Source organism: Taeniopygia guttata, chromosome 2, assembly GCF_048771995.1.
Source record: "Taeniopygia guttata chromosome 2, bTaeGut7.mat, whole genome shotgun sequence".
In the NCBI taxonomy this organism is placed as follows: domain Eukaryota; kingdom Metazoa; phylum Chordata; class Aves; order Passeriformes; family Estrildidae; genus Taeniopygia; species Taeniopygia guttata.
Genome location: NC_133026.1, coordinates 68,750,211 through 68,768,549, shown reverse-complemented (window position 1 = coordinate 68,768,549; position 18,339 = coordinate 68,750,211). Strand labels below are relative to the sequence as shown.

The window sequence follows — 18,339 nt, the reverse complement described above, 5'->3', positions numbered from 1 at the left end:
CTGCTCCTCCCAGCTGATGAGAGCCTTGCTGAATTTTGCAGAGATTGTAGGAAGTTATTCCTTGAAGGCATTCTCTTCTCCTCTATTTAAGCTAAGTACAAGCAAAAGCAGTGACGATTCTGCTTGTGTTGACTGCAATGGAAATATCATCCATTAATTAAACCACTAAAATTATCTTCTGTCCTTTGATCCTTATTTGTACCCACCTGTCCCTTTGTTATATCTTTCCTAGCACCGAAGAGAAGGCTCATCTGCTGCTCCTGCATCTCTGGAGGTGGGCAGCTCACTGCATGGTGCTGCTATGGAATGGTTTCCATCAACTCCAGGTCCCAGTGGGTGTGTAATTCTTCATAAATGGAAAAGCAACCTTCCAGGCTTTACTCCAAAGAAACACAAAAAAAGAAAATGTGCAATATACAGTTTTCTTTCTTTTGATCCCTTTTTCTTTAGACAGTGCATGTCAAATTTAAGTTGAATAGTCCCAGTGAGATCCACTTTATTAGCACTAATAATTTATATGCTTTACAGGCATAAACTTCTTTTCCTGCTCATTTCTGAAGAAGTCAGTACACTAAATTCCCAAAATATAGTCTGAGCCTACAAAGACATCAAGATCCTAGTAACTGGAACATACTGTTTAAGTCAGTGGGAATTCTGGAAGTCTCTTCACACCCAAAATCACTCATTGATTGTAAGTAATAATATTCATTCTTATTAATTATGGCTATAGAATTATATTGGACCCTTTCCATTTTTTAATGCTTTAGGCAATGCTCCATGACATTTTGACCAACATTTAGAAAAAGAAAGGCCCGTATGTCTTTTTCTCAGAGCAAATAAATTAATTTTTATGGAATAGTAAGTGGAGGGTAGAGCTGAATAAGCTACTTGCAATGGAAATAATCTTTCAAAACATTGGAAAAGTTAGACACTTGCAATAGCATGTGGTCTAATTTCCTGAACCTGTGAGAAAGGACATGAATTATTATATAGCTTACTGGTGAACATATGCTTGATTCCTTATGTATGTAGAAAGCAAGGGTGGAATACGTGCATGAGTCAGGTCCAGCCTTTCTCCTTCTGTCTCTTGCAAGTTTAAAACCAAAGAAGACATTGTGATTGACAGGAAAGCATGCCAAGAAGTGAGCCAGAGTAACTTAGAGTAGTCTAGATGCTTCTAAACTGGCCTGGACAAGAAGAAAAATAACTTTTACTAACCTCTCTAATTTGTAAATAATTTTTATTGTATTTTGTTTAAAAAAAAAAAAACTTGTCAAAAGTTTTGGAATTATATTTTTTCAGTGTGTATCAAAATTACCAATGTGGTAATTTTGCATATGAACCATACTCATCTACTGTTCCTCTGGCATGGCAGTCTTTCTCTAATATTTCTGCACTGTTTTCACAGCATTTACAGATAAATTTACTGAACCTTGTCATAGGACTGGGGTCAGAGATGATGCAATGAGGTTTTTTAGAGGATTTTTTTTCTGGTTGGTTGGTTGGTTTTCATTTAGTGAGGGGGTTTGTTTGTTTGGAGTATTTTTTAAGAAAGAAATATACACCTGAGTTTAAAATTCAGGTAGAATCTTGCTCCCTTAAGGTCACATCAAGGTGGGATCCCACAAACACAGGTTCAGTTGCCACCTAGGGAATGTAGGATGTTCACAATTCACATTCAATTTACTGCTTTTATGTGAAAGGTTTCTGGATTTCAGAGCTGGATGGTGGTGTGACATTGAATACAAGATTGTGTAGCATTTTATAGAACTTTTCTTTTATTACCAGCTCCGTAATCACATTAAGTTAGACTGAAAATTTGAACTAATTCTTTCCCTTGAGGCCTGGGCTCTAATAATGGTAGAAATCTGTGAAATAAGATGAATACAATTCAATAATTATATTGATAAATAAAATGAAAATCAACTAATTGTGTCATTCAGTCAGTTGCCTGCCTCCGTTGTTGCTGCCTTTCTGCATCAGCGACTGCTAAACTTTTTCTGTCACACTTCAATAAATTTAATTGTGCAGAATAAATGAGCTAATTTTTGAAGTCACAGGCACTGTTTGCAAGATAAGGATGATGATTTATTGACCTCCTTCTAACTCTGTAAGAATGTCACACTCCTTTTTCCTGACAACCATAAAAAGGGGTTTTGTCCCTCTTCACCCAGCATCTTGCTAAATCCTACTTTGTATATTTACCTTCCCATCTCATTTTCTTGAAGTCACATAATACAGCACAATACATCAAAGATCCCTGCTTGAGTTTGGTGGCTATATAGAATATTCCAAATGACTATCAGAACCATAGGGATTTTTTTCTTTCATTTTATGCTACTTTCTTCTGCTAATATTTTCATTTTCTGTATTTTGGAAGGGTGTGGGCTAACAGGAAGTACAACAAAAAAAGGCACAGGTTAATGCCCGGTTTTTTTCTGGCAGCTCTGTTCTAATCTCAGTCATGGTTCTGTGAGTTCATATACCCTACCAGGATGGACGCTCACTCCAGTTCTCATTCACGTTGATAGTTTGACCAGGAACATGGGTAAAAAGGCTGTCATTAGGCATTAGACATGCCTAAAAAAAAAAAAAAAAAAAAAAAAGGAAAAAAAAAGGCCAGCTTTTAAAACTTTCGTTTCTGTTTCTTGGACTTAGATGATGAGAAGATGAGAAGATGACACTATCTTGTTGTTGATACTGCTGCAATTTGGCAGCAATGGGTTTGTTAAACTGACATGAAATGGCAGGAGCGAATAGGCTGAACCCATTCTTTCCCACCTCTCTGATTTTCTTTGTGAGTTAGGGCTTTTTTCAGCAAAACATCTGTATGACAGCCACAACTACCCTTTTTCATAAGACTGGATATTTTCTGTTCTTTAAATAAAGTCTAAGTAACCTATATGTGTATGAAAAAGGTTGATTAGATACTGTGGAACAGTTGTAGTGCAACCGTGTCTCTGTTACAGCAGACAAATTGGTTGTCATGCTGTAGCAACGTGATCCCCGAATCTAAAATCTTGGTAATCTATTGAGCCAATAAAACTCTTTAGAGGAAAAATAAGATCAGCATCAACACATCAACCGTGTCAAAAAATGCTCTTAAAGTTCTCCCTCCCTGCCTCTGTCAAATAAATCCAGTAAATTATAAGGATGGGGACACCTTCTTTGGGTATAAAGTGGCTGCCTCCTGAGGTGCACTGGGTTGTGCAAACCATCTCAGTGTGTACTGTGTTTCTTCTTCACACCGCAACTGAACCTACTGTTCTTTGACTATGATGCTAGGCAACATAGTAGGTCAAATATGTATGAAAACTAGCTAGACATTGACAAACCTGACATCCTGGAAGTGCACGGTAAAAGTCTTTTTATGGAGCCAGGATTTCAGCCAGGCACCTAGAACACAAACTGTGAGAAAGCTTTTTTTTTCATGTTTTAGTTGTTATATTGGACCTCTTCCTGCTGTAATTTTCTTCTAAAGAAGACTTATAACCTCCTAAATATTTCCTGTCAGGTGTTGGCTAGGTGAAATGCATCCTAGGGAATTGCAGCTGGAGGAATCACAACATCCCACATACAGAGCAGTCCAAATTTCTGCCAAACTCTTCACTGTGTCTTAAACCACTTGCACTCTTTGTGACTGATGCTTGTAGCAAAAAGGCAGACCTAACCCAGAAAAGTCTTCTTCATCTTAGCTCTGCCTTCCTTCAAACAAAAACTTATACCTGATTTAGCAGCCTGCCTGGGAGCTCCACACAAACCTAACACAAACAGCCTTTGCCAGATTTTGCTTTTTTGCTGGTAATTGCTGTCCCTCCACATTTTTGTTGTGTAGTTGGTGTTTGTGTCTTGGTTGCTGTGGGTCACTTAATTTACACTGTCTCAGGAACCTGTCAAACTGCACTGGAGTGATTATACTGATTTTGCGAGGAGCACTGAAAGCAAATTAAACCCGAACAAAACTTACTCATTGGGAAAGAAAGCACTTCCAAATTTAAAAGGACAAAATTCCACCAGCTTGTAATGTTTTATTGGGCTGTAGTGAAATACTTTGGAGAAAGATTTCCAGTTCATAAAGCACCTCCAAAGCATTGCTTGACCTTCTATTTTGTGGACCACTATAATTTTTCTTTTTGCAAACCAAATTCCAACTGTCCTGCAGATTTCTTGCACCAAAAACAAGAAAACAAAGTATGTAATAAGCCTTGGACAATGCAAGAGGTACAGGAGATTTCTGAAAATGCTAAATCTGATTCAAATCAACATTTCTAAAGCTATGGCTTCCACTGAAGAAGTTCTGTGTGCTTCCTTTGAAAGAAAAAGGAAAATCAGTAGTCTTGCAATTAAAGTAGTGCTAATTTTCCAGTTCAGATTTTTTTTTTCTGCTGTGCCATTTGCCAGATCTTAAATTGTAAATAGATGAATAGAACATATTTTATAATTAATCCAAATTGAACATATTCATCATGCTCTGTAAATTGTAATGCAGTTCTGCCCTTTTTTATCCTTTTTTGTTTGTTTTCTGATTATGTGGGTATGACTGAGCATTGCTGGTCTGCTCTGGAAGTGACTTGGCAAAATGCCACTCGCTTGTTACTCCTAGTCTGATTTACAGACTAGCTGAAGGGTACAAACTTTGGTGAAATAATTTGTCCATAGATGAAACCAAAGTTAGGCAAATAAGGGCTTCTCATGAAAGAAAACCTATCTTCCGTGTTGCTGAATGTAGAAGCTGAACTTTTCAGGTGTGGGGATAAATCAGAGCCAAGTACAGAGATGAGACTGGTGAAATTTTGTTGTCTTTCTAACATACCAGGTTTCTGGTTCATGCCAATGAAGATGTGGAAGCCAGCTCCATTACCCAGGCAATGCATGGCCAAGACCAGGGTTTAGGTTTGGTATCTTCCTAAAAATACTGGGTTTTTTGTTAATTCTGCTGAAGAAATGGAAGCTAGGAAGTGAGGCCTGTTATTCAGGCAGTGCATGGATTTGAGATTATTCTGTGTTCTTTGATGTTCGAAAACTAAGTTGGTAATAATAGAACTATCTAATTATGCAAAAATCAGGAGCTTGAGGGTGTATTGAAGCCCCAGTGAAACAAATAGAAAAGAATGCCTAGAGATAGGAGCCATTCAGGGTTCATCACTGGCTTGGGTTCCTCTATTGCCAGACCTTTTTCAGTTCTCAGGATATCCCTAATATGATTAGATCACAGCATACCCTATTTCACAATATATACTTACTGAAAGACACTTGTTTCCAGTTGAGATTTTTTTTTAATATATTGTGGTTTTGGGACAGCCTTGGAATATTTTATATAACATCAGCCACTGTGCAGATTTGTCTATTGTACAGTAATTACTTAAACAGGGGATTTTGTATGCTACAGCCAGTGATTCATGAACTGCAGGGTATCTGCAAAAGCAGGCTTTCATTGGGATTATGGGATGTAAAAAGCCTGAAGGTTTTTGCCTTTGATAGCAGACCTGCCATGGCATCACATAGGGTTTGTCTAATAAGTTGTATTAGTGCTGATAATTTCCCTCCCCCAAATCCTTACTATTCTGAAGTGTTTGAGAGAAAACTGTTTCTGTGTGAATTATTGCTGTGGCTATCATTAAAGTGTATGTTCATGACCATGAAGTATAACAGAGAAGTTGAAAAAGTCCTTCAGAAATTACTTAACATTGTGAAATTTGCAATTATGTGACTTCTAACAAGAAATAAGGGAGCTGTGCAAAGTGCGGGGAAAAGAGCACAGTTTGACATTCTCACCATCTTCAAGGGGATGTGGTCTCTTATCTCCCATCAGTTTAGGGTTAGGTAGCTACATCTCCTACCTGCTTTTGGAAATACTCTCAGCCACTGATGAAAATGGAGCTGCTGCCTGATTTAGGGCATTTTCTAATTTGGCATATTGAATTATTTCAAACCATCAGTTTAAGGTTAGGTAGCTACATCTCCTACCTGCTTTCGGAAATACTCTCAGCCACTGATGAAAATGGAGCTGCTGACTGATTTAGGGCATTTTCTAATTTAGCATATTGAATTATTTCAAGCCCACAAGAAGGAGGAAGATATGCTGATGACAGCATGTTCATGCCTGTGTATTCAACCAATGTGTTGGACTAGGGATCCATGCCAGACACAGGTAAGCCTAAAGCTTTTTCCTTCTGTGAGATCCAGCAGGAACTGGGCAAGGGGAATAATAAATATTATGATAATGTCTTACTGCCTGATTGAAATACTTAATTTTTCCAGGGGATAGAAGGTTTCTGGTGAAATTTCCTTGCTGAATTTTCTGTCAGCCCATTTCTAAATGTCTGCATGTTTCATGTCATAAAGACAGAAACAGTTGTGTCATAGTTGCTCGTGAGTTTTAATTACAGCCAGCAGAGAATTTCAGACATGCTGATGCTTGTTTATGTTGGGATCCAAATGGCTGCATTTTCTTTACAGGGGTTGGGAAAGATAATTTTCTTAGTCATATTTCTCTGGGATCTAGAGCTGTGCAGATAAAAATAAAACCAAAAAATAACCTTTAGTGCTATTAATTCACTTCCTTCTGAAGTCATCACAGCACAGGTAAAGCAGTTCAGTAGAAAGTAAATGCAAGTTGGGGTATGTACAAGCAGAGTGCATGTTTGGTACCTGAGGTTATTCATTGACTTTTATTGCCATGCAAAAGGGTCACATCAGAAACTAGCAGCAAGAAAATTCTATCTGTCTCAATATCTATCCACCTTTGCTCTTTTTTGGCTGTCCCTGTTTCAGGCTGCCTAGTGTGCAGCAGGTTGCTTGCTGTTTTAAAAACTCAATAAAAATAGGAGGACAGCAAGTTTGGTTTAAAAGTAATGTCTGATTCTACTCTCACTATTCTCAGCTCTACTTTGCAGCACTTGGCCATGCAAAGTGATGTTCCCAAACAGGGCATTGGAGGAGACTCAGCTCAGCAAAGCTGCAGGTAGAGCAGAACTCGTTGCCACTGTTTTCCATATGTTCCTCTCTATGGGGGCCTGACTGGACCTCGACCTGAGGAAGATGCTGAATGGAAATTTAATGGAGAAGCAAGTTCCACCCCCAGGTATATGAGGCAGCCAAACCCTTTTGTTCACATTCTCTTTGGTTTAGCATGTTTCTGTCCTGGAGGGAGGAGCCTCTGTGTGTGTGTGTGTGTGTGTGTGTGTGTGTGTGTGTGTGTGTGTGTGTGTGTTTGTTTGTGTGTGTGTGTGTGTGTACTACAGGAAGCACATTCATCCCTTGCTCTGCTAATTCCATGAACACATTTAATGCTCAGCCTTAATCTGAAGCCCTCAAAAAAACCCTTCCCCTATTGCCTTTTCCCCCCCACCTTTTAATTTTTTTTTTTTTCTGTATTGCTTTAAATTAGTTCACATTGGTTAATCATTTTAGAAATGTTTAGGTCTGGGATTGTGAAACCTTTCCTGGCAAGAGTTTTTCCCCTGGAGTCAAGGAGACAACTCATTAGCATGACTACTTGCCAGCATGAAGGAGGGATTCACAATCTGGACATTTGTAGTTTTAAAAATATGTCTCTATTTAGCTGATTTGAGCAGCTGAACAAGGCTAGTTATGGAAATCAGGCTGTCACACTCTGGTGTTTTACTTCAGAATGCATCTTTGGTGAAGAAATGCATTTTTGCATAATACACATTTAAATAGTATTTTAGTTTAAATGCACACGTTTAAATAGTGTTTTAGTTATCTGATTGGTGCCTTCACTTTCATGTACAAGTATTGTGTGATGTCCAGCAAAAACCAAGTAATTTGTTGATTAATCCCTGCTCTATACCCCTCTTAGCTTATGTACAGTGTAAAAATGTATGTGAGTCAGTATTGACAGAAAAGCCATTATGGGCAAACTATGCCAACCTCTTGGAAATGTGGGTAGTGCTTTCAGGACATCTGTTTTTGAGCCCAGTGGGTGGAGGGGGTAGAAGGTGAGGAGTTGGGTATGGTTGAATCTGCAGGACATGAAGGTGGCATGGCTGCACCCCTTGTTCCTGCTTGCAAGAAGCAAAACTCAGAGGAAGGAAGTCTGGCTCTGTGACAGTAAACCCTGTGCTTTATATTACACGGGTTCCCTACTGTGGGTCAGCCACTCACCCTTTTTTTACTGAGGACAAGTGAAATAATTCTGCCTCTGCTCTGCATGGCTAACAGCAGCAGTGACCTTCAGGTTTGCCACTTAAAGCAGGTGTGGGATCATCCCAAGGAAATTTCAAAACAATGGTATCTTTCCCTTTCCCTGATGCCCCTCCACCCCATTCTCCTCTGCAGCCATCAAGTCTGGGTACTGGGCTACTGGAGCACCAGAGTTCCCTCTTCTGTCTGCCTCTCCCTCTACCTTCCACAAAGCTGACAGGGGGATTTTTCACCTCCTCACTTTCCTTTTTCTTCTTTGATTAACTTTGGACCAGATGGTCAGTCCCCAATCTCTCAGCATGCATTTGACTGACAGGAGCCTTTGATAAACCTCATAAGAATGAAGTCATCTTCAGGTCACCTCCTCTGCCTGGCCTTTAGCATCCCACACATACCACCATTATCTGCTGAATAGGAGACAAAGGAAATTAGCTACAATTCCCTATCATCCCCATTATTTTCACACTGATTTAAACAATGAGGCAATGAGATGCCCTTCACTTTCCTTGGAAAGGTACAAATGTCAGCTGTTAAGAAATGCAAACAAGAGGGTTCCCATGTTAATGGATGGGCTTCTTTGTAAAGCCACGAAGTGGTAAAGTGGATTTATTCACTGCCTGCCTGGAAAATGCTTAACACACTTCTAAACAAATTCTTTAATGACTTCTATTTTATACACAGTGCGGAGTGCTTGAGAGGTCTCGTTGTTTTGGTCTGGATATATACAATGAGGTGATATACTGCTCTGTTGTTTTTCTATATCCAGTTATCAACTGAAATCTTGGAATCTGAATTCCCTGATATGCAACAAGGTTTAACTGTGTATGAATCCGAGTACTGCGATGTAGGAAACTACCTCCAATTCCAAGTGAGGAAAGAAACTAGTATACTCTGGACAGAGGACCAAAGTTCAGGAATAAAAACATCAACTCTACAGAGATTTGTAAATAGCAACCTCATATCCACTTGGCTATTAACATTTTATCTGAGAAGAAAAATAACAGTACACCTTAAGAATTATTGCCTATGGTGCATTTTAGGGCAGGCATGCTAGAAAATATCTGCAAAAATATTTATTTTGATGTAAGTTCTTTCCCAAGATTGTGGTCTTCTACTTGAATTGATTTGACTGTCAGTCAATTCTGGTTTTTTGGCAACTGAGAGCATCTGGATGATTTGGCACTTGCATGAAAACATTCTCCAAATCACTGGCACACCCAAATATATGGCAGAAGATTAAATCAATGGTCTCCAAATTAACTGTCCATAACTTGGAAAACATTAAGTGATCCAACATTAAAATATAATTTGTTTTTTCTTCTTTGCTTACTCTCTCTAGAAAAGCAGTCAACATCTTGCCTCCAAAACAGGAGGCAAAGTCATCTCCTGATGTACAGTAGAAAAGTCCCACATAAGACCGTATTTACATATTCCACACAGCAGCAATGACACTGGGAGGTAGAAACTGGGAGCTATATTCCTGTTGTCCGGTATGAAACAGGATCAAGGACAGTGAGTCAGGTCAAGAGAGTGGTGAGCAATTCTGCACACCTTGCCAAGTTGCTAGACCTTGGCTTCCTGTGCAGTCAGTGGAAAGAAAAGCCATTTTGGTACCAAAGTCAGGCATGTAGAGAAGCCAGTCATGCCTGCTTGATGCATTGTGGCCCCTGATCACTACGAGTCTGAATCACTTTTGCTGATTGACCTTAGATGCTACTGTAGTGGAGGTTTCTACAAGAGACTCTTACATTGAGCAGCCTGAATGTGGTGGCACTGAAAGTGATGGTCTGTGAAGACTTTTCTGTTGTTTTAAAGTCCTAGGTGGTGTTTGTGACATGCCCTTGGCCACTGATGAAGTCTAGTCTTTTTCTTCACAGTGTTATTGCAAGTACCTTACTTCACCAGGGGAAGACAGAATTCACATGATGAATTGTCTAGCTTGATTTATGCTTCTGGGCACCCTTGGCTACCCCTCGCCATGAACTCTGTGTCTAGAGAACAATTGCAGAATTGCAGCATGAGAGTACATCTATCTTTTAAATAAAGACTCTCTCCGTGTTAATTCAAACATACTCTTGCTTCTGAAGGAGGATGTTAATATGGAAGTCAGGCAGAACCTATATTGTTTTGTTTTGTGAGAGTCTTTTTTCTATTACTTCTGTTACTGGTGTAAGAAGATCCATTCTGTGGTACTGCAGTAAATTATTCCCATTCAAAGCTGGGCATATGAACCCAACAGAATTCACTAGCTGAGAGAAGTCTTCAGAAAAGTGACTTAAACCTAATTAAAGTATTAATTCTTCAATCATTCCTGCAAAAAATCAAAAGAAATGTTTGCTTATTTTTTCCTTCCAGGTAAAAAGCTTCCAGTGTGGCCTGTACAATCAAAGTATTTCAGCTGTTTAGCAAGTATGCCTTTTTCCTCTTTCCTCTACATTCCATCTTATGGGGTGAACCTTGAATCACCACAATTTTATGGTGACAATAAAAGGATAGTCTCTCAAGAACCGGTAATTCATGTTACTTTTTGAAGTATTTGAATAGCTATCACAGAAGGCCAAATGCTTGTTTCCATTTATCAAGTCTCACCTTCTTCATGTTGTGGTGTTTCTATCTTGATCATGGCTGACTTTTCACAAAGTTGCCTTTTTTCCCAACCCCTTGACAGTCGATCCCCAGCCAGTCAACTGACTGAAGATGGGCACTAGGCTTATCTAGCTAGAACATGGCACAGGAACAGATGGCTTCTGCCCCAGAAGCCTCAACAGTATTTTAACACTTCAGAAGGCACCTTTGCACTGGTAAGGGTGGGAAGCTTGACACATTTCCATGTATCCTGCTGCACGCTTTCTGATCGGAATCTGGAGGAGGAATTGAACTTCTGGCAGCAGTTATGAACTTGGCAGCCAGTCAGTTTCTTTTAAGGACCCTGCTGTGGCACGGTGCAGATCAAGGTGCACAACCAACCCTCTGAAAAGCTTGTTTTCCTTAGATAGGGAAGAATGAATTGCATGCAGCTAACCTCTGGCAGGGATTGAAAGCTATCTGCACTACTAAATATGTTTTTTAAGCACCATTCTCTACCCCAATTTGTTTTTCTCATGTAGCCTGTCACCACTTGGTGCATTTGTCTGTCCATCTCTGCACATGAATGGACACACCAAGAAGATGGACTGATGTACTGGCACCAACAGAGTGTGACTTAGGTCACATTACAGTAGAAACTCAAACCAATCTGAAGAAGCAAGGACATGGCAAAGCTTCTAATCTCAAGGTTTTGACTTTTGGGGATTTTTAAGCAGAAGTATTAGCAATCTGCAATTCAAAGTGAGGGGTTGAGGGTGGGGGGCTTATGCTTCCCATTTTGTTTTTAAGAAGGTCACAGTGAAAGCTTGTGATTGAATATTTTGCATGGAACTGCCTATGACAAAGAGAAAGACAAGGGGTTTGTCAGAGTACTATGAAAAGAGAGAAAGATCTGTGTTAGATTTTTAAGGTATATTTGAAAGAATGAAATAAAAAAAATGCTTTCAAATCCTCAGGGACTTTGCAATTTATCAAGAAAGACACATTCTTCCTAATGAAAGGTTACTGACCTTCATGAATGTGACAGTTCAATTACAGCCCATTCATATGCAGAGCAGTCGTTGATAAAGGATTTAGGAAATGTGACTAGCATAGCAAAAAAAAAAAGGGGGGGGGGAATGTCTAGAAAATTATTTTTTATTGTGGAGCAAGAAATATAAATAAGATTCAGTCAGGTAGTAGAACCTTTTCTTCTCTGGCCCAGCAACCCATTAGATTTGCTTCAGTGAATACATTGACTTTTTCCTCTTCTTTTTCTACTAATATTTCTGTCTTTTTAATCCTCTGAACTACTAAACCTAACAAATCATAAAGCCCTCAGGGTGCTGAGATGCAGGGTTTCAAACATTTTTTCCCTCTGACTGGCAGAGAAAGCTGGAATGTGTCCTAATGTTTTTTTAAGTGCTTGAGTAGTATTTAAACTCTTAAATGGATGGAAAGTTAAAGCAGCAGCAAATGCACATGCACATACATGTAACCCCCCTTCCTTTTCCTTCCACCTTTTCCCCCCCGCTGCTTCCCCACACACACTGAGCTTGGCCTCTCCAAGGTTGTTAATAGCCAAAGCAGATATTGGCTAGACTCTCTGGAGCCAGCCTTCAGCCAATGGAGTGTGACACCTGTGAGCTGATGTTTGTTGAACTCCAGGTGTAGGAAAGATGCTTAAATTGACATAAGGCAGGAGCTGTGAAAACAGGCAAGTGTGTCACTCACATATACACACAGCTCCCTGGAAGATCCCAACGCCAAGTTGTTGCAAAATGGTTAGAAAGAAAGACAGAAAGAAAGAAAGATAAACATTTCCCTTGCTTTGAAACAATTCCAGATTATCTGTTTATCTATCTGCATGCACACACACTCATGGATCTGGGCTGATGCGCACATGAAGTATGCACAGAAATAACTTGAGGTATACATGTACAAACTGTCTTAAGGTGAAAGCAGGCTGAGCACTTGTGGAGTTAGATGAGGACAATCCTTTGAGTAAACCCAGTTCACATGTGATCCTGGATGGAGCAGCTGTGGTGCAGGTTGAGCTGTTAGTACCTTACATCTACACTGGCTCAGGGTTATATGGAAGGCATTGTCTTCCAGAGAGCAAAACAGATTTCCTACTTCAACTAAGTGCTTGAATTCAAGAGCAGTCAGGTGGGTGTGAAGAAATGCAAAACCTGCCTTTGGAAGTAAGAGCCAAAAGGTATTTCCTTGATCCTCTACTCAGTATCTGTGGAATGGCACTGCCCAGGCACAAGGCTGAGATTTTCTGCCCTGCCCAGGCAGGGAAGAGCTGCAGGGATGGAGGGTGTGAGATTTCTGTTATTCTCAGAGGAGCAGCTGCAGGGAGTAGAAGTCAATGCAGAATACCTTCTACTTCTGTTATGGTTGATGTTTTTTAGGAAACCGAAACCACTCTGAGTCCTTCACGTTGCTGCACAGTCTGTCTGCCATGTCTGGTTGCCTTCTCTGAGTAAATTTCAAGCCCTATACCTAGTGAATATTTTGAGCACTTTGCTGACTGGGTGCTGGAATTTGTATGTGTCCTCAAGAAAGTTCCAAGGGGCCTGTTTGGAGGTCCTGTAGTTTTTCATCGGCAAACGCCCATTGGTACCGACTGCTTTATGGTCTCTAAGCCTCTGTTGGCTCCTTTGGGTTTAGGTGATCATTGTAGAGGAAAGAACACTTCCTTGTCCTTACTCTAATTTTAGATCAAGGGCTGGCATGGAACTGGCTTTGGCAGCATCAAATGATAATGTCTCATAGCAATGTATACAAATAAAGTAATCAATCTGTCTTTATTGGTACTTTCAGATGACTTTGAAATGCATAATTATAAGGTATTGAATTATGGAAATCATGGTAGAAATTACAAGCATCCCTTTGGAATGGTCATGTTTTACTTCTCTTTTAAGCTGAAGCTCATCTGATCTTTTTTGAAGGGCTTTTTAGAGCAGGATTTTTTATTCTCCTTTTTGTTTGGCACCTACCTGAGACCTTCATGAGGGTGTTAGGAGTTCCCAAGAGAAATTAATCCAATATAGTCCCATAGGGTCTGTTTCCAAGAAATCCATTGATGCAGTTCGGTGGGCAGCCAAGAATCTGCCAGGGACATTCTGAAATTTTTTATAACCTTCTTGCTTTTCCTGGTGCCCAGACAGCACTAGAAGCTCTGGGGAAGCTCTGATAATCAGATGACCATCTCCCATGCCATAGCTTTTAACTGGCTCATAGGGTAGCAAGATTACAATCAAGACCCTTTGAGCACTTGAATTTTCTAGTTGTATGTACACCACTTGCTTCCAATGTTGAAAAGGAAAAGAAGATAAAGGGATTGAAAGTGTTATAATTTTTAACTTAAGACCATTTTGGAGACTGTCTGCACCATCAGAGTCATTGTGGGCAGGGTCAAAATCCAGCAGAACAATTAAACACTGAAACTGGAACATTATTGTATCTGAACTGAGGACTGAAACAATTATATTTAAATGGAGAAACTACAATAACTAATCCAAGTATATTCTATGAAGTTCTGTATGTCTTTTCTCAAATATGTTTTCTGCAACCTGCTGTAGACTATTTGGACTATGAAATAATATAAAGGGTTTGCTGGAATTCATCTGGGGTAACCTTTCTGCAATGTTTTGTCTTTGCCTGTTGTAGATAATGAATGCCATCTAAGGGGTTTTTTTGGGTTTTGTTTGTTGGTTTTTTTTTTTTCCTGTAAGATCCCCAAAACAAGACATTTGTAAAATATTAGTCATGGAAGGGCTCACTTTTCACCAGTAGTAAAATGTATTTTGTCTATTTACCAGTGACAATCTGATCAACTCTCATTTTTAGATACCTTCATTTTCATTACATAATTTAATATTCAAATTGAGTTTAAAGCCATCGTTACTGAATGCAAAATAATAATTATCAGTAGCAGCAGCATGAGAACATTTCTGACCACATTAGCTTGGCTGAAAAATGAAGACTTTGTTTTCTGCTTACATTTAATTGGCAGGGTTCCTTCAAAGTTTACTCTTGGCCCTGAGACTTGAGAGTGCAGTCAGGCATGTGGCTGAGAGCAGTCCTAATAGGCAAGGCTGCATAACCTCACCAGCTAAAGCTCAGGGGCTGAGCTTTGTTTCACCAGGGGAAAAACACAGTGCACTGCCGCTCAAGCTAGCATGAACTTTACATACTGCATGCCTTGCTGATTGATTAAAAATGTAGTCATCCTTAAAGGCAAACCTCCTAAGGACTTACAGTAAGTCACAAATACAAAGATGGTTTTATGTTGTGCACTTTTATGTAACAGACTCTTTAGGGATGAAGACTTTGTTTGTAGTCAGTGCGAGTTGGTTGGTGGCTCCTGTTAGCTCGCTGGTTGAGGCAGGTTCTCCTCAGTCAGTCCATGTGGAAACCAAGCTGCACCTGAGCAAATATTGGAAGGTGGAGAAAGAATTGCTTTCAGTTCACAGCCACAAAAGTTGGAGTGAGTTATGCATGTTCCAGTAGGGAAAACTTTCTCTCATGGCTGATTGTTTGATAAGATATGGCAGGAATTAATTCTAGTGGGGCTAGTAATCATGAATTATTGTATGGCTGATCCCCTTCTAGCTGGATTTCAAGGTGTATCTAGAGGAAAAACATTGATCAGACTTTGTCTTGCTTTGACTTGCTCTGGTGCCCTCAGTCAGCTGGTATGAGATAACACACAGGAAAGCATTTGCCTACATACTCCCAAAACAGCAAAAAAGAGGGATGCGTGTGACAGGCTATGAGCATTTTAGAGCAGGGTTAATGTCTTTTAGCCACAGTTTCAACTCAGCTTGGAAAGCATCAGGAACCAAATAGCAGGTCAACATGCAAAAGCACATTGTGGCCAGGGTAGGAGAACAGCCTCTGAGGGAAAACTTATGCTGCTGATAGTCACTGGATCAAACTATTGATAGATTTCCTTGTGTGAAGTAAAAAAAGTTGCTTTTCCAAGCAGATGTGATGTGCCAGCAGTGTGTCCTTGAAGCCCAGTTTGAACATGGGCATAAATTCTTTCAGGTGCTGTTCATTAAAACTGTCGTGAAGAAGGTGAAGGCACAGAAAGTTGAGTGTTTTACTGTTATTTGTCTGGTCTAGTGCATACTGCGTATGTTAGGGTAGACACTGCTCTGTCTAGTGTCTTACAACATATTGATAGGAAGGACTGGATCCAGAGAAGACAATGTTGGCTCACATTCACAAAACGTTATAACTACATGTGAATGTATGTCAAATTTGAAGTATTTAAACAGACCCAAATTCTGGTGTATCAAGGTGTCTAGAAAACACATTTCTTCAAAAGAACCTTTTTTACTTTGGAAGAAGCAAGAAAAAATAGTAACAGGCAAGATATATTACAAAATCTGGGCCTCAATCCAGGAAAAGCACAAGTTTCCAAGATCCTCACATTTCTACGTTATGGCCTATATTGAGGTCAAACCTTTTTAAGGTGCAGATTTTTCTTCTGGGTACTTCAGAAGAAACAATGTGAGTTCATTTCCAGTTTTTTTGGTTTTTTTTTTTTTGTTTGTTTGTTTTTTTTTTGTCATTATGGTGAGTAATGGGATCCTGGGATATTTGTTTTTTAAAGGTTGAAACTTCTTTTTTATTGCTGGGTTCTATTCTTGTCTTGTCTTTTGGTTTTCAATGAGTCTTGATGGTGCTCCTAAGAGTTAAGAATTGTGGATTTCCCTTGAAGAGGAAGGATATTGAAACTTTAACAGATTTTCTCCAACATGCTTTTTCAGCAATCAAAGAAAACCTATGAGAGCTGGAAACTTCTGAGTGTTTGCTCATCTAAACCACATTTTTTCTTCCCTTGTAGCTCATAATCCTACCAGCTTTCCTACAGTCTCACTATGCCAATGAGATAATTAAATCATGAATGCTATTGTCAGACAAGGTGACACTGGAAAAATATCTCTAAAATCATTTTCATGAAAATAAAAAAGTTCAGAAAAAATATCCTATCCTTTTATCTATGACAGGGCTGGCCCTTAAAGATTTTTGTAGGATAAGAAAAATCTCCTCAGTGAATTCAGCAATTCCTCTCTGCTGATCACAGGAAGGGAGGGTATAACTGAGAGATCGCTCTGCTCCAGCTACTATCCCCTTAAGAGAGCAAACTGGCACTCACACAGGGTAGTAACCAAGATTACTTTCCAATCTGTCTCTTGATTTCCTTGAGGGCAGTGCTGGGGTAACTCCAGATCAGGCCTGTGTTCAGCCTGTCAGGGCAGTCAGTCCTGCCCTACTGGTTTGTACCAGGTAAGAGCAGTTGTATAATATACTCCTGTCTGCCCTTGACCTTGCTGTGTAGACAGCACTGAAAATCCTTTCCACTCATCCCCCTGCCTGCCACAGTTAATCCTATGCATTCACTCCTTTTAACACTGCCTGTGGATACATGCAAATGTAATTTCTGAGGTGCTTTATTGCCTGTGAGTGTAAAGGGACCCAAGGGACTTCATACAGGGGCACATAGTGACCATTCAATGGTGCTAATAAAAAAGGAGAGGTAAGTTATAATGGAAGTGGGTTTGTTTCCAGCCAGCTAGCTACATAGTCTATCACTGGTGGTACTTTCATGTTTTGCATAAATTGCTGATTAGGAGTTTCATGTGGCTGCTCTATTATACATTAATAACATACACATTCCATGCAAAAGCAGGCTTTGTCTATGCCCAGACACAGTTTGAACATTTACAGATATTGACAGTCTGTGGGATAGCCAGGAATCCTTATTTTCAACCAGATTTCTAGACAGATAAAAGAAGACATGTTTGGTGAAACCAGTCCTTACAGCAGCCTCAGTAATCTGTCAATTCTTGGCCTCCTGTCTCCCATTTCAAGGACAGGAGGCCAAGACTCCACTGTGTCATGGCATCTTCTCTGATGCAGTTCTGGAGTGCCCCAGAGCTGGTCTGCCTTTGTCCCATGCATCTCCTCTCCCGTAAGGAAGGCCAACAGGTTAATAGGAAATGGTTTGTCTCATGACCCCCAGTGACTGGAGTAGCCCTGCAACCTTACTAGGGACACCGTAATTTATAGTGAAAGTTGAAGTAGTGTGGAAGATTCAGTCTTCAGGTTTTAATCCTGGGCACTTTCCAGAGTCAACTCTCTGCATTTCCACTGAGATCTTGTTGTTCCAATCATTTTTTTTCCTGGCCTTTTCTTGAACTGAGTGACAGCAACTACTCTCAGTGTCTCATACTGAGCAAACTGGGAAGTCCATGCCTTCTGCTTCATATCAAAGTTTGTGACCCATAGAATGAAAGACAAGGGGGCTTGAGGTGTTTTTGGGGTTTTTCTGGGTGGTTTTTTTTTTTGTTTCTTTTTTTTAATGGTGCTTTTTTGGTGATTTTGGTTGGTTTTTTTTCTGACAGAGAATGTGTGGGTAGGAAAACATCTAATCTGTCAAACTCTTCATGACTAATAAATATTAACTGCTTCAAGTATTCTAATTATCTCAATTTTTAAAAATCTGTGGCCAACTACTTAAATATTTAACCATCTGCCAAAAAGCACTCTTGGAGGTTTAGTCTACAATACAGAGGCACTGTTGTT

General features: G+C 39.7%; 1 long non-coding RNA gene across 12 annotated transcripts in view; it reads left to right on the top strand.

Moving 5' to 3' along the window:
• LOC115493779 (uncharacterized) overlaps window positions 1-18,339 on the top strand; it is a 399,735-nt gene that overhangs the window by 201,963 nt on the left and 179,433 nt on the right. For 9 of the 12 annotated variants that reach the window (XR_012053932.1, XR_012053931.1, XR_012053938.1 and 6 more), the window contains 3 exons: window positions 529-691; window positions 6,060-6,151; window positions 6,884-7,084. This is a non-coding gene — a long non-coding RNA (uncharacterized lncRNA). Of the gene's footprint in view, window positions 1-232; window positions 337-528; window positions 692-6,040; window positions 6,152-6,883; window positions 7,085-18,339 lie in introns of all 12 variants that reach the window. The other 3 variants (XR_012053929.1, XR_012053930.1, XR_012053934.1) reach the window with 3 other exon arrangements.